The sequence below is a fragment of the Pteropus vampyrus genome, unplaced genomic scaffold (assembly GCF_000151845.1).
Source record: "Pteropus vampyrus isolate Shadow unplaced genomic scaffold, Pvam_2.0 Scaffold219, whole genome shotgun sequence".
NCBI classification, from domain to species: domain Eukaryota; kingdom Metazoa; phylum Chordata; class Mammalia; order Chiroptera; family Pteropodidae; genus Pteropus; species Pteropus vampyrus.
The window spans coordinates 332892-347919 of record NW_011889000.1 but is presented as its reverse complement, the minus strand read 5'-3'; the positions used below and the strand labels follow the sequence as shown (position 1 = coordinate 347919).

General features: G+C 53.2%; 1 protein-coding gene across 2 annotated transcripts in view; it reads left to right on the top strand.

The window, feature by feature from the left end:
- The first annotated feature begins 7450 nt into the window (after positions 1–7450).
- The window catches only part of GPR68 (G protein-coupled receptor 68), a 22233-nt gene continuing 14655 nt past the window's right edge, over positions 7451–15028 (top strand). Inside the window, exon 1 of one of the 2 annotated variants that reach the window (XM_011373147.2) lies at positions 7451–7455. The gene's annotated coding sequence lies outside the window, so the exon portion shown is untranslated. Of the gene's footprint in view, positions 7456–8365; positions 8527–15028 lie in introns of those variants that run through there. The other variant, XM_011373148.2, reaches the window with a different exon arrangement.

Genomic DNA, 15028 nt, shown 5'->3' with positions numbered 1-15028 from the left:
GGGCGTCTGCTGGTGCCTGGTGCTTCCGCGTTGTCGTCTTCAACCGTTTCGGTTGATCTCTCCATCCTCCATCCCTTTCCTTCACTCAGCGCATGGGCCCTCTGCTGGGCTTCAGACCCCACCGTCGATATGCAAAGGGCTCCGTCTGCGTCCACTGCACCACAGTGCAGGTGTACAGGTCACTGGGAGCATTCCCAGGCTACCTCCCCGTCCCCTCGCAGGTTTCAGTTTAGAAGTCTCCTCTTCCAGGACAGCTGCCCTGACTGCTCTCCCCCTGATCGGGTGCTTCTGGACTCCCGGCTCCCACGGTAGGGCCCCCTGCCCACCCATCATCTGCCAATCACAGCCGTCATCAGAATATCGTGATTGCTGTGTTAATCCTAGCATTCCCTTCTAAATCGTTTTCAAACACTCAGCCATTCGAGTTCCATTTTATTATATATATGTGGAGGAGGAAGAAACTTTCCTCTACCCTCCTAGGTTCTTTGGGCTGGGCTAATAATTAAATCTACAGGAGAAGGATTAACAAGAAAAAATAACCAAATAACCAGATTTAATTAGATATGTATGCACGGGAACCCCACATATGTGAGAGAGCCAGAGACCCCACATGCATAGAGGTTCAAAGACAGAACGAGAAAATGAGGTATATGTGACATTCTGAGCTAAGGATAAAGGTCTCTTGGGACTTCAGAGAGGGACGGTCATTTCAGGACAATAGGAAGAGCAGATGTTCAGTAATTAATTGTTTGCTCTGACCTATGGATAAGCCAAAAAAAAAAAAAAAAGTTAATTTTGGTGATAACTCTAATTCAAGGCCCTTAATTCAAATTGTCCCAGGTAGTAAAACGGGAGGCAGAAGTTTCTCTTGAGCCCGCAGGGTCTCCATTGCCTTTAGCTCAAATTCATCTGCACAGCACAGACGAGGGAAAGAGACAGGGGTCCGTGTCCCTTTTTGCAGCCTGCCACCCTGAGGTCCTTATGCGGTTGATCATGCTTCTTGCCAGCCCAGCTTGCACTGGGCCTGATGCCCCTATTGGGCTCCTCGGGGGCACAATGCAAAGAGTTCCCCAGAGATCCCCTGGGCCGTCGCTGCTGTCCAGATCCCCAACACGGCAGCCTGGGCTCCAGCACCATCTCCTCCATGTCCTGTCAGCTCCTGAGCCCACCAGACAGCCCTCCTGGGTGCTCGGCTCCTCTCGCTATATGCACTTGACAAATGGAGGGTGTGCAGCCACTCACTGTCCACTGGCTGTTTCCTGCCTGTCTCCAGGCTACGTTTCTTCCTGCCCAAGAAGGCACACTGAGCGGATTAGCGTGTTCCCTGTCTAATCAGACGTCCACCCAGCAAGGGACCCCGGGCTCGTCCCCTTGCAGCAGCCCCACCCCCAGCTCTATGAGAATTCTCTTGGAGAATCTCACAGCCTCTCAGTGGTCACTCTCTGGCTCAGTTCTCACTCCGCCCTCCCCAGTATTGAGTGTGTATGTTGGGGGTGAGGATTAGGATGTGAAAATCCTAAAGTGGCCAGCCCATCACTGAGGGGCGCTTAGTGCCTCTTTGTCCCCACTGGACCCAGTGATCAACTCCAGGGCAAGAAGAAGAAGAATCTCCACTCATTTGTGGTTCTATCACACATTAAGTTCACTTATTTTTAAAAGCAAATTGTGTTTCACTCCCAGAAATGGAAAATCAGTATCCCCTGTCACAAAAGGAAGGTAATTAAATAAATAAAAACAAGAAAAACCAAGCAGTGTTATTAAACTTTAACTAGCACCTGCTGCTTGCAGAACAGCCTGAGGCTGGCTCTCTAGGTTACAAGGGAAGACTGGCAATAATTAAAGGGGTATTCAAGACACATTAGTACCCAACTGCGACTTTCTCCTTAGTGTAATAAAATAGATTAAGAAAGAATTGCACAGGGAATAACAAAATATACGGCTAAACTCCTATCAGTCAGCACCTGCTGATTGCAGAGCAGCACACAGAGCCTAGAGTGAAATAGAACAAACCTTCAGTTCATCCTATGAGTATCAACTGAAGGGTCACTTACTCCAGGAAGCCCCTCCTGACGTGCCCCTTAACAAGCTCTACTTCTGCTGTAACATTTGCCATGTTTTGTTGTAATGTGTATTGGCTTCCACTCCCGAGTGGAAGTGCCATAAGAACCACCACCAGGTCTAACTCACTGCCCTATCCAGTGCCCCCATGGGGACTGGAGCACAGGCATTGGATGGACAGATGAATGAATAATGAATGACCTTGACTTTGGTCCCACTGGGCCCCTTCCAGTGATGCCTTTCCTTCCTCTTCCTCCTCCCTGTCCAAACCCCTCCATCCTTCAAAGCCCTGCTGAGGGTCGAGCTTCTCCAGGAGGCCTTTTTCAACCAACGGAGTGAGCCCTGAGCTCTCCTGCCCCTGAATATTGCATCCCCAGCAGTGCCTATGCCCAGGGGACATTCAGCTCCATGGTCCAGCATGTTCCTGCACCTCCATGGGGCAAGAGGTATGGGTGACACCACAGGTGTTCAATAAGTCCCATAGAGTAACTCCACGTGGTTCCTCCTTCAAGGATACAACTGTGTTGGGTCTCGGCAGCTATATGAGTTCCCTATTGCTGTTGTAACAAATTACCACAAACTTAGTGGTTTCAAACAACACAAATGGATTATCTTACAATTCCAGAGGTCAGAGGTGGGTCTGAAGGTGTTGGCATGGCTGAGTTCTTTTATGGAGACTAGGAGAGAATTCATTTCATTGCCTTTTCCGGCTTCTAGAGGCTGCCTGCATTTCTCGGCTCGTGGCCAGCTCCCATCTTCAAAGCCAGAAATGGTTGGTTAAGTCTTTCCCAGCCTGCATCACTCTGATACTGTCCCTTTTCTGACTCCCGCTTTCAGCCTCATGATGGCACTGGCCCACCTGGATAACCCAGGACAGTCACCCCCATCTCAAGATCCTTAGCTTAATCACATCTGTAAAGTCTCTTTTGCCACACAAGGCAATATATTTACAGGTTCTGGGTTTAGGACATGGACATCTCTGGCGGGGGTGGGGGGGCAGGGAGGACAATATTCTGGCTACCACAGTAGTTGTCCCTGGTAGTCAGAGGGCACCGCGGCCCGTGGTGTATCGATAATAGCTGACATTTACCGAGCACTTACTTTGGGCCAGGAACTGTTTTGAGCACATTACACAACACTCTATGAAGTGGGTGCAGTGTTATTATCCTTACTTTACAGGTGAGGCACTGAGAGGTGAAATAATTTGGCAAGTGGCAGAACCGGGGTTTGAACCCAGACAGTCTAGATGCCAACCTTTCCTGCCTCTCTGGCACCATTATCGGCCCCCAAGATACCAGTCGACTGCCTGGGAGCAGACAAGGCAAGATCTGAAGCCCAACACAGAGAATTTCCACCACAATTTCTAGGTGAAGCCCCTGTCTAGGTTACAATTCATTGCCAGCCCTCTCCCATTTCAGCCCTTTCTCACCATCCTACCACCTGTGCCCCATCAGGGGCACCCAAGCTTATCCCTAAGCCATAGGGAGTTTCCAGTGGTTCTCCTTTGGGGCTCCAGGCAGCTCCATCTGGAAGAGCTCCTGGATGCCAAGTACCACACAAATCCCCCTCTGTCCCCCTGCCCCCAGCAGCCACACCACAAAGCAATATGAGTCCCTTAGGAGGCAAATCTTATATAGCACATCGAGCAAAGTAATCCACATTTCCCCAGCTCACCATCACCAAAGCCTTCATGCCTGAGCCAGAGGGGACACACAAGTCACCGGATAAAGAGGGTGTCCCGACGTTTGTTGAGCACTCGCTCGTTAGTCATTCTAAGAGTTTTATGCTTATTCACTGACCGAATACTCATGACAATCCTGTGAGGTACTATTATTACCACCATTTCACAGAAAAGGAAACTCAGGTCACACAGCCGGGGCGAAGAGCCAGGATTTGATCCATTCTCCATAAGCAGGAGAACCAAAGCTGGTTGAACAGCCTGCCCCCCGCCCCCCGCACCCTACTTCAATCAGCCAAGCCCCCTTTTGTGCTTTTCCAGCATAACCCGCTCCTTTTGCACCTGTCAGGCTGGGCTCCTATGTCAACCCAATTTCTTGAGAGCACCTTTATATTTCGCTCTTACACCGATCCTCATCAATAACCCCATTTTAAAGAAGAAGAAACTGGGGCTCAGGGAAGCTGCATAACTTGCCAGAGCTCTCACAACCAGAAAGCGACAGATTGGGATTTGAAGCCAGACATTGAGATGCTACCCACTCTCCCAACTGCCTCGGCCTGAGCAAGCCCGGCCTGAAGGCCTCCTCAGGACTGTGAAGTCCAGCCAGGGATGCAGCACGGGTTCTCCAGCTCTCCAGATGCGTGTACTCACACCTCACCTGGACTTGAGCTGACTCTACCAGCCTCAGAGCTTCCTGCCTCCGAATGTCCTCACTGGTCACATTCTGAGTGGCAGCAGAGACAGCACTGCAGGGTCAGTCGAGCCAGTCGTCTGATTGAGCAGCTCAGGCCTCAGTCTGCTGGAGGGGGGTCGATGCCAGAAAGGTCCTTCTCAGAAAAACCAGCTTCTTGCTGCCTGAAATTGGCCTGGGAGATGCTCGGCTACACAATGGTGAGTAGTTCCCAGACAGGAAGCACAGGGCCGTGTGTCTGCAGGAGGAGCCCCGGGGCTGTTCAGGGACAGAGCTGAGCTGGCGTCGGGAGCCCAGCAAGGAAATAGGGACTCATTCTGTTGTTCGGGAGATAAAGAGATTTTTCCTCGGAGGCTGGCCAGCTGTGCTGATTGGAAGACTAAACTGGAAGATCAGTAATTTTTTTAAAGTAGAGCATCTGTGCGCCTTCTAAAACACACACACGTTATTCCATTACTGTGAGTTTGTACGCATCTGATACGTCTACTTCTGTAGCAGGCAAGGGTCTCGGCAGGAAGCAGAGGCACAGTCAAGCAGGAGGACTGAGGAGAGGTAAACACAGTGTTCAAAGGTGTATTTCACAGGGTTAAGGGAACCAGAGCAGGACGGTGTGGCACCCTGGGACTAGCATCTCTGAGGAGCTGTTACTATCCCCAGGCCTGGAGGAAGACGGGGGAGGGCAGTGCAGGAGAGGGACTGTGACAGGAGCTGACGACTTCAGTAAAGAGAGGCAGCCAACCCGAAGCCACCCTAGCAGGTAGATGCCACTGTCCTCCATCCTCTGACACCCGTTAGTGCTTCCCGTTGGCCAACCCGTCAGAAGCCAGAGGACAAGGGCACCCAGTGATGTAATCAATAGAGCAGGATGGAGAAGGGTGAGGAGTGGGTCTGGATGGGCCAATAAAGTCCTCGGCACACTGTGGCCGAGTGCAGCAACCTCTCATCCATTCCATTCGCTGCCATTCCTGAGGCCCTGCCACCTGCCTACCTTGGCTTGACACTGGGAAAATGCAAATGCCAAAGCCATAAACCCACAAGAGACTGGGAAGGAAGAATGACATCAACGTCACTTGCGCCGGGTATGGAGAAATTCTGACCACGTCTCTGGAGCCCAGCCCAATGTGGAAGATGATTTTTGTGGGCAAGAAAGACAGTTATTAGTGGAGCGTCTCGAACTGGCATGCCATGAGCATGGGCCATAATTTACCATTCTCTAGGTCCAGGAAGGTTCTGGAAAACAATATACGCTTCATCCTGACTTAGTGAGCTGTTTGTTGTTTATAAGGCCAATGCCAGGTTTTTATTTACAAAACAACAAATTCTGCTGCCCCTGCCAAGAACAGGGCATCCTGACACCAAGAAGCAGCAAAATCTAGCCCAAAGGTGACTTTGCGGGCAGTGCAGTGAATTTCTTTGCTTCTCCAACTCTAGCATTTTCTTAGGGAGAGCATGGCCAGAGGTGCCAAGCCTGTATGCCGCAGGCCGATTCCGGATCTTTAGATAACTGGTACAGGTGCCATGCTGTTTTGTCTCTAAAAAGCGAATCAAAACACAGCTTGTTTTAATTGAAGAGTATTTAGACTGTGAATCTAGATGTGTTTGGATATCTGTAAACAGAGACTGTGGGCTACAAAAAGAGGCAGGGAGACAGGGCCACCAAGTACTGTGTACAGTGTCCCCCCCTCCCCTGGATTATGTAATGTGGCAGCCCGGGCAGGATTTGCTTTGTAATAAACTTTCTACACAGCATGCGTCGTACACCAGAGAGTCAGAATTCTGGATCTAGCAAGTAGTGATGGGCTCTAAAACACCCCACTTCCTTCCTGGGGGGACAGGATGAGGCAGAACATAATCACTGCAAGGAGCAGTTTTATGGTCAGGACTCTGTTTGGTCCTGGCTAAGCCACTCAGAACTGAGTGGCCTTAGATTATTCCCTGAATCTCAGTTCCCTGATCTGTGAAAGGGAGAGGATACTACTTACTCCTTGTTGGGATGAAAGAGATCACTCGTAAGCACGGAGGACACAGTAAGTAGTCAAAACATAAGAGCCGTACATGAGAGGGCATTTGGGGTGGACAATAATAACAGCTAACGCCTGTTGAACCCAGCTGTGTGCTGGGTGTTGTGCTAAGAAAGGGCTTTACTTGATTTAACTCATGTAATCATCTCAGGCCCCCTTTGAAGCCATGTCCCCATTTCACATATAAGGGACCTGGCATGGAGAGGTTAAGGGACTTGTCCAAGGTCCCCCTAGTAGTAGGTAGCAGAGGTGGTATTGAAACTCAGGCACGCTGGCTTTTGAAGCCAAACTCTCAACAACTACTTCCAGTTTGGCAATTTTTAAAAAGCATGTGTGCATTTTTATGGCATGAATAGTTTATTTGGAAAACCTCATTTGTGAAGATTTCACAAGGAGGAGAAATTTCAAAGTGAGGACTAGTAGAAGAGGCTGATCCAGCCTCAGAGAAGACACTGCTGGGAGGTTGCCCAGCAGGAAAAGCAAAATTCCCCACCTCCCCCTGCTTCCCCTGCTCCCTCTGCGTCCCCTGCCGGGGTATCCTCTGCCTTCCTGCCCACTGTCCACTTCCTTCCAGTGACTCACCAAGGGGCCCAGTATGGAGCGTTGAGCCACCTAGAGGAGTTAGCAGAAGAGGAGACATGGATCCCTCTCTTTACCTCCCCTGCCTGCACCAGCTGCCCTCCATCCCTAACCAACAATCTCCTGACAACCAACCGCAAAAGCTTCTGCAGACTCCTGCAGTGACCAGTCCCAGACACTCACTTCACAGACGGGAACGGGGAGCCTTGCTCTGGGCCAGGCACAGGGCAGGGAATGAGGGCTGTAGAGAGAGACAGCTGTGGGCCAAATGATCCCAGTGGGCGGTGCAAAGAATGGTGGGAAGGGAGCTAAGGGAACATCCAGGGGGCTCAGCACAAACTGCCTGGGGCAAGCAAGAAGGCTGGATAGGTAAGGTGACGTTTGGGTCTCAAAACTGGGGCAGGAGCTCAGGAGATGGGGGACAGGAGGTCTTTGGAGTGGAGCAGGACACCGGAGCTAAGGTACACAGATGGGAAAGAGCAGAAGATGCTGAGGGTACAGCTAAGGGTAGCTTAGGATGGGATGCAGGTAGTGATGACGGCTGTGGACTCATCTGCCAGGGGTTGAATCTCAGTGCCTCTGCTTATTACGTATGAGACTTTGGGCAAGTTATTTGACTTCTCTGTGCCTCATTCCTCCATGTGGCCAGTGAGGGAAGTAACAGTGTCTACCTCATAGAGTGGTGAGGAGCAAATGAGTTCATGCTTTTAAATGCTTAGAACAGCGCCTGGCACAAAGTAGTCAAAAACTGGGAGCTGTGACTATTATTGTTTTCTGTGAGCTTGTGGGGCAGAGGGCCCTCAAGCCTCCTTGAAGGTTCAATAAAATCAGCAGGAGGTCCTCTGTGCAGTCCCTGGCCACCGGGCAGCCTGCTGCAGGTGCTCTCAGGGCCCAGGAAGCAGCAGGGATCCAGCAGGCAGCAAACTGCCGCCTGCTGAGCTCTGCAGAGGCGTTGAGAGACACTGCCTTTACTGAGTGGCTACTGATGTGCTGACGCTGGGGACACAGAGGTGAATCGAATAGAAAGATCGCTTCATGGACTCTTCTCCCAGCCTCTTACCTAGGGGTTCTGGATGTGGCTGGAGAGGGAACCTTGTCCTTTCGCAGCCAGGCGCAGTCTGAGCCCACGAAGGCAGCTCCCGGGCGCAGGATAGTGGCTGGGGGCGGGGAGTGCTGTACCTCCAGGACAGGTCTGCGCCACCGCGGTTTTTCCTGGCAGGCGCCTAGCCCATGGCATGCGGTCTGCCTGAAAGGCAGGGCCAGGAAAGGCAGGGTTGGGTGTGCCCGCCTAGGAGGGGAGACGTGGGGGCAATCCGCGCACAACGTGGCCCCGTGGGCCGTGGAGGAGTAGGGCTTGGTTGGGAAGTGAACCCGCCTGCGCCCCCAGGCCACCGCCGGGTAGCCACGGACGCAGTGCCCACCCGGCTTGCTGCGCGCTGGCCCTGGGAGGGAGCGCGGACGACGGACGGAGTGACTGCGGCTGGCCCCTCGCTGCGCAGGTGGGTCTCCCCGAAACCGGTCCTCTTTCTGTCACCACGGTCTTGGGGCCCCCGGCGTATCGGGCCCCGGAAACCCGGAGCAGACGGCAGCCCGGTCCCGGCACGCGCGGCCAGCTCCGCGCCTCCCCCGGCGCGGCCCCGCGAGCGCGCGGCGGCGGTGCGGGCGCGGGCGCGGGCGCGGGCGCGGGCTCGGGTACGCGTCGTGTGCGCGCGGGGCGGCTCGGCCAGGTGCGGGCGCTGCGCTAGCGGGCGGCGGCGGTGCGGGGCGGCAGACGGGGCAGAGGCGAGGCCCGCCCGGTGTCTGCCCCCGAGCGCCGGTGCGTCCACGTCGCTCTTCCGGGCGGGGTGTCTCCTCTGCAGTTGTCGCCTGGTTTAGCAGCCACCCCCTCGGCTAGCTCCGTGGCCACCTGGTAATTATTTCCAAAACAGTAGGACAGCTAACTCTTCATTTCCTAGAGATCTGGCAGCACAGGTGACCCAAAAATTTCCTTCCCGCAAATCTGGCGAAGGGCAGCTTGTCAGGCACAGAGCAGGGTGACTGAGACCCGAACAAGTCCCCCCACCCCTCCCACACCCCTCAACTGCCAGCGGCGGACAAAGTGGGCCTGTGATTGGCCGCAGGAGTTCCGGGTGGGGTGGGGGTCGCTGGTGGTCAGAGCCCCCTCGCCTGGCAATCGTGTGGGCCCAGGTAATCCTCAAGCCGCGGAACAGTGATGCGCCGGCAGAAGGGCACGGGAAGGCCCTTTAGGATTGAGCGGTGCGCAGAGGCCAGAGCACTGGTGTGGAGCCAGAGGCTGTGTCGCTTTGGGCCATCATTTGCCCAGTCATTTGCTGGGCCTCTGTAAAATGGAGATAAATACTAGCCACGGCCTCAAGGTGGACAAAAGAGATGTGAGAATGGTTTGAAACTATACAAATCTGAGATGATACAGTTATGTTTTGCTTCACACCTTCTGTGAAATGGGTGTGATAAGCAGAGCCTACTTCCTAGGGTGGTTTTGAGATCACACAGGTGAAGATCTTGCCTCGAAAGCCTTGCCCGGCCCTTAAGTGTTAGCTCTGAGTTTTCTTGTTACTGGTACAGTTATGTTGCAGCCTTCTGGGTATAGCTCACTCTGCAGGGAGAGAAAACTCGTGGAACAGGAAACAAAGAGTGGAAAACAGGTTTCATTCTCCCTAGCTGGCTGGTCTCAAACAAAATACCTTACGTCTCCCAGTCTTAGTATCTCATGGGAAAAATGGAGATTATTATACCCACCGCACAAAGTTGTTATAAAAATTAAAATCAAATAACCACATGAATGAATCCAGCTCATGATAAGTGATTTTGGAGAAAAACGATACTGTATTTGAGTTATCTATTGCTGCATTACAAACCACTTCAGTAGATAGTGGCTTAAAGTAACAGTAGTCATCTATTTTGCTCATGAATCTGTGATTTGCGTAGGGCTTGGTGGAGATGGCTTATCTCTGCTCCTTGCAGCATCAGCTGGGGCTGGAGGATCTTCCAAAATCACAGGCTCATGTGGCAAGCCAGTTGATCCAGCTGGGGCCGTCAGCCAGGGTCTGGGTTCCTCTCAATGCGGGCAGGAGGTGGGAGCTGCCAGTCTCGTCAGACCTGGCCTCAGAAGCTGCCACAGCATCTTCCACTTTATCCTATTGGTCAGATAGTCACAGAACCCACCTGGATTCAAAGGGAGGGGACTTAGACCCCACTTTCAATGAGAAGAGTATCAAACGATTTCTAACCATCTTGAATCTACCAAAACTTGAACATCTTCCCTTTTGCTTTTTCCCTGAGTGCCATGGTAACAAATTAATTCATCTTTGCAAAGGATGTAGCTTTGCTCTAGAGGACCAGCAGAGATACAAATATGCATGCCTACGACCCTATCACAGAACCCACTGGGGTCGGGAGCAGTTTCGGGGCCTCAAAGGGCTGAGGGAGCAGAGGCTGAGGGAGCAGGCATCCTACATGGGGGCTGCTCTTGTGTCTGTTATCCTGGAACCTCTGAGGCTTCAGGCCCCAGCTCTGCCAACCCCATGCCTTTAAAACAAGAGGGAGCGAGTAATGTGGATTCAGAGAGCTAGATTTAGCAGGTAGCCGGGCAGAGTGTCTTGGTCATGAGCATCTCTGCAGCTCTCAGTTTCCTGGAAAAGTCTGTTTTTCAAGAGGATTGCTCCCCGAGTGTTTGGAGTCACTGTCGTCATACATTATTAGGTTATTAATTGATGAGTTGGAGCACTTGGGGTGGGGAGGCAGGAGACTGGTGGGGACAGCGGGTCTGGAGTCACCATGGCAACCTGCTGGCCTGTGGTTTGTGCTTTGGACATCAGAGCAGGAAGGACGCCCCAGGCAGCTCCGACCTTCTCAGTCCACAGACTCTCCAGAGACCTGAGTCTCTCTTTGAGCAGTAGGCTTCCGTTGTAATTAATTTTCACTCACTGCCACCCACCGCACCCTCAGAGTCAAAACCATCCCTCTTCCCGTTGCCTCATCCCATATCTTGACCGTCTCCTCCAGTCCGTTAGCTCCTAACTTCAATTTCGGCCACGCTGGCCTTCCACGTGGGCTGCAGAAATAAACGGAGTTTAGATTCATTTATTCATTCAGACATTCAACATAGTTTGGTTGTACATTTATTTGGGGCCAAACCACCATTCTCCCTGGCAGAGAACACACAGACCCAGCTTCTTGGTCCTGATGGAGTTTCCTGTGTAGAGGAGGAGGTGGGCCTCAGCAATTCATTATACAAATTCCCATGCATTGCACTGGCGACTATTCACACTCAGTTAATGCAGACCTTGACTTGAGTCCCAGCACTGCCACTTACCAGGTGGGCCCAGTGTGATCACAAGGGTCCTTAGCAGTGGAAGAGGGGGACAGGAAGGCTGTAGTCAGAGAAGGAGATGTGACTATGGGAGAGGGACTCAATCTGCCACTGCCATCTTTAAGAATGGAAGGGGCCACAAGCCAAAGAATGTGCCAGAAGCCTCTTGAAGCTGGGAAAGGCAAAGAAGTCTATTTCCCTCTAAACCCTCCAGAAGGAATGCAGCTTTGCCAACTCTTAAATTTTAGCCCAGCGAGACCCACGTCAGACTTTTGATCACCAGACTGTCAGATAAGAAATTTGTGTCGTTTTAAGCTGCTAGGTTTGTGGTGATTCGTTCCAGCAGCAGCAGGAAACTCATACAGTGGTCCAGGGCCCTGTCCTTGAGTCAGAGCCGCTCCGCTGTTCCCCAGCTCTGTGAACCCAGGCGGTTTGCTGGCGCTCTCGGAGCCTCAGCTGCCTCGCTTAGAAAACGGATAACCCTGCCTCACAGGATTGATGCAAAGGTGAAAACAGGAAACATTTGGACGGTCCCAGCACGGTACCTGGTACGAAGCACATGCACCCAAAATGGCAATGCCTGCGCTTCTCGATCCCAGGTTGCTCCCATCTGTTCTCTAACTGCACCCGGGCGGCGGTGCCAGGTGCTTTGGGAGAATCTCTGCTGGTGCGGGTCCTCCTCTCGGTCCTTAATGCCATGCTTAATTCACACCTGGACACTTTGGAACTTGTGACAACGCAGCACCTTGTGTTAGCTCCTCTGATGTCAGCCGAGCTGAAGCATAAGGCCTGGGGGGAAGCGACGGGACTTCAAGATGTGTCCGTGAAGGTCCCCGCAGGCAGACGGCAGATGGCTCATGACAGAGGAGGCGTGACAATGGGAGCAGAGGGCAGGATGGAGCGACGCGAGAGGGACTCAATCTCCAGCCCTCCTGTCCCTCTCTTCCTGTACTCGTCAGCACCCTTGAGGAGCCTCCAAGGCTGTTACCCAGACCAGCCCCAACTCAGTAGCGTAGCCATGGGCGTAGGCAACGCGCCATAACGAGCAGCTCAGCAAGTCAGCCTGCCCCTCCTCCACCCAGTCAGAGGGCAGGGTGGGACTTTCTAGACTGAGAGCGTGGTACTGTCACCACCACCGCCATCCTCGTCATCACCGTATCCTCACTAATGCTTATCGGGAGCCTACTAAATGCCAGGCACTTGCCGGACCTCATCTCCTTGATTCTCACAGAAGTTCCCTGGTTTTCCAGGAATGCGATTTCTCAAGGTCACGTAGCCAGACGGTGGCAGTGCAGGGACTTGACTTCCACAGGCTGGCCCAGAGCCTCTGCTCTTAACCTCCATCCCGGGACCACAGGATCGCTGCCATGTGCTAGAGGACGTGCATGGTGCCACCAGCTCTGGGGTAACTCCCGAGCCCTCCCTATGATGACGCCCAGGCTGCCGAGACCTCTGGGGGCGGGGGCTGGTTGGTTTCTGAAGGCCTTGGGGCCCAGAGCCCCGTTGCCCTCAAAATAGCCTCCAGAGCAACTCAGAAAAGTCCACCAGCCCTTCGGAGCCCAGATGCCTGGAGCAGATGTTTATGCTGGGAGCGGACGGGGACACCGTGGCTCAGTCTCGCCATCTGGGCTGCCATGCCGTGCTTCATGTCTGCTGCCACTGGGGCTGAGAGAAAGACGGAGAAAATGAAATCAGGTGGTAGGCCTGGCCCGACTTAGGCACTCGTGTCTTTCCAGGATGGAAAGAGCCAGAGAGATGGGCCCCGGCAGCTCCTGTGAGGTCACCGCATCCACAGGACTCAGGCGTTCTCACCCCTCACGAAATGCCCTCTTCTGCTTGGCGGCAGCTCCAAGGTTCTGCAACTTTGGACTTAAGGAGTAAAGTTTGAATAGGGGGAGGTGGGACAGGGAACTTCTCTTAAGGCTACGTTTTTATTACAAGCTACTTTCACTTAGTGGTAGGTTTAGGTGGAGAGGCTTGGAGTAGGAGTTGAGGTTATGGGGTCTCAAGGACCTCTCAGGCCATGCTTGACGCTTGGTGCCATTATGGTTTCTTGTCCTGTTTTAGATTAAAGGTAAAATCCTAGCACCAAAATAGAACACAGCCCAGGCTCTTTTTTTCCCTTAATGAGTGGGCATTTCACAGAGGACATGGGCTCAGCTGATTTGAGTAAAGCTAAAGTCAGCTTCATCCCGGTTATAGTCCCAAAGGCCCAGTGGGGAGGGAGAGGAGGGAGTCCCTGGACCTGGAGAGAGGAGGGCTCCCCGTCCCAGGTGAGATAAGGTGGATACATACGATCAGCAGAGGGGGCTGGGCAGCCTGGGGGCAGCTCGTAGGTCCCTTGGCGGGGGGTGACACAGTGCCATCTATGGTTCTTGCAGGTATAGACAGCGATGGTACAGATGGCCTGTGTGTGTGTGTCCTGTGAGGCTGGGCTGCCCAGGAGAGAGAGCGCCAGGGGTATTCTCTTTGGCTGGTGTGTCCTGGGGGAGGCCAGGCACTCCCCACGAAGTCGACCCTGCACTCCTAATCCACCCACCCTCTCACAGAACATCGGGGAAAGCCAGCCACATGCCGTAGCTCAGAAATAGCATCCGTGTCTACATGCACACCACTGCACTATAACAGGGCGCAGCCTTTTGCAGCAAGTAACTTAGGAGACCATTGAAAAAGGCCTGTGTGTAGCAGCATTTGCTTGGAGGGCTCAGGCCCTGCAGAGGGGGATTTTTCTTGGGACCCCTATCCACACAGTCCCCCAACAGGACTATAGCGATTCACTCTCTGGAGAAGACAGGTCCCACAGACCACCTAAAAGGGCAGGGAGCCCATAAGTCCTCAGTGACCCCGTGCACAGTGGGCTGCCTGGCTCCAGCAGCATTCCCAGGAGACTACCCCGAAGGGAGGGGCTTACGCCAAAATAGCAGGGCTCCTGAAGTCTGCGGATGTTTCTCTCGAATCACGGCTGTATGGTTTGGCTGTAAGACCCTGGCCAAGAGCCTTTGCCACGGGGCCTGAGTTTCCCCACCTGTATGACAAGGAGGCTGGGCTAGGGAGCCTCCAGGGGTCCTGTCAACCCTGCCTTGAGGAGGGGATTCAGTAGATGCTCCTGAGCCAGGAGACCCCATGAGGCTCGAGTCCTGTGCTTGCTCCTCACCCAGGGGGCTACGCTGTCTGAAACATCCACACTGCCTTGTTCGTGGCCCAGAGCCCTTCTCGGGCACTCGCCAGCTCTGCGGAGCAGGATCCAGCTGCGTCCAGCACAGGCTTCTCCACTTGGCTGCCCCCTGAAATTGTTCAGAGAGCTTTTAAAAGCATTGGTGCCGGCACCTCACCTCCAGGAAGTGGGGTTTAATTCGTCTGGGGTGGGGACTGGGCATTGGTATTACTTTTCATAAGCTCCCCAGGTATTTTTTAAAGTACGTGCAACCCACTGAGCCAGATGTTGATTGCTCGTGGCTGCAGGGTGACAGTCTGGGGGCGGGAGTGGAAAGTTATCTTCCCCCGTCCTTCCTTGCCTGAGGTCCTGTGGTTCTCGCTGGGGTCTGTGGTATAATCTAGTTACCTGAGCAACAGCCTATCTGAGGGGCTCAAGTGAGGACGCCTGAAGCAGAGGTTCAACTGTCTGTTTCCTCTCCTGGTATCTGGTAGGTGATCAAAGGGGTTTGATGGGT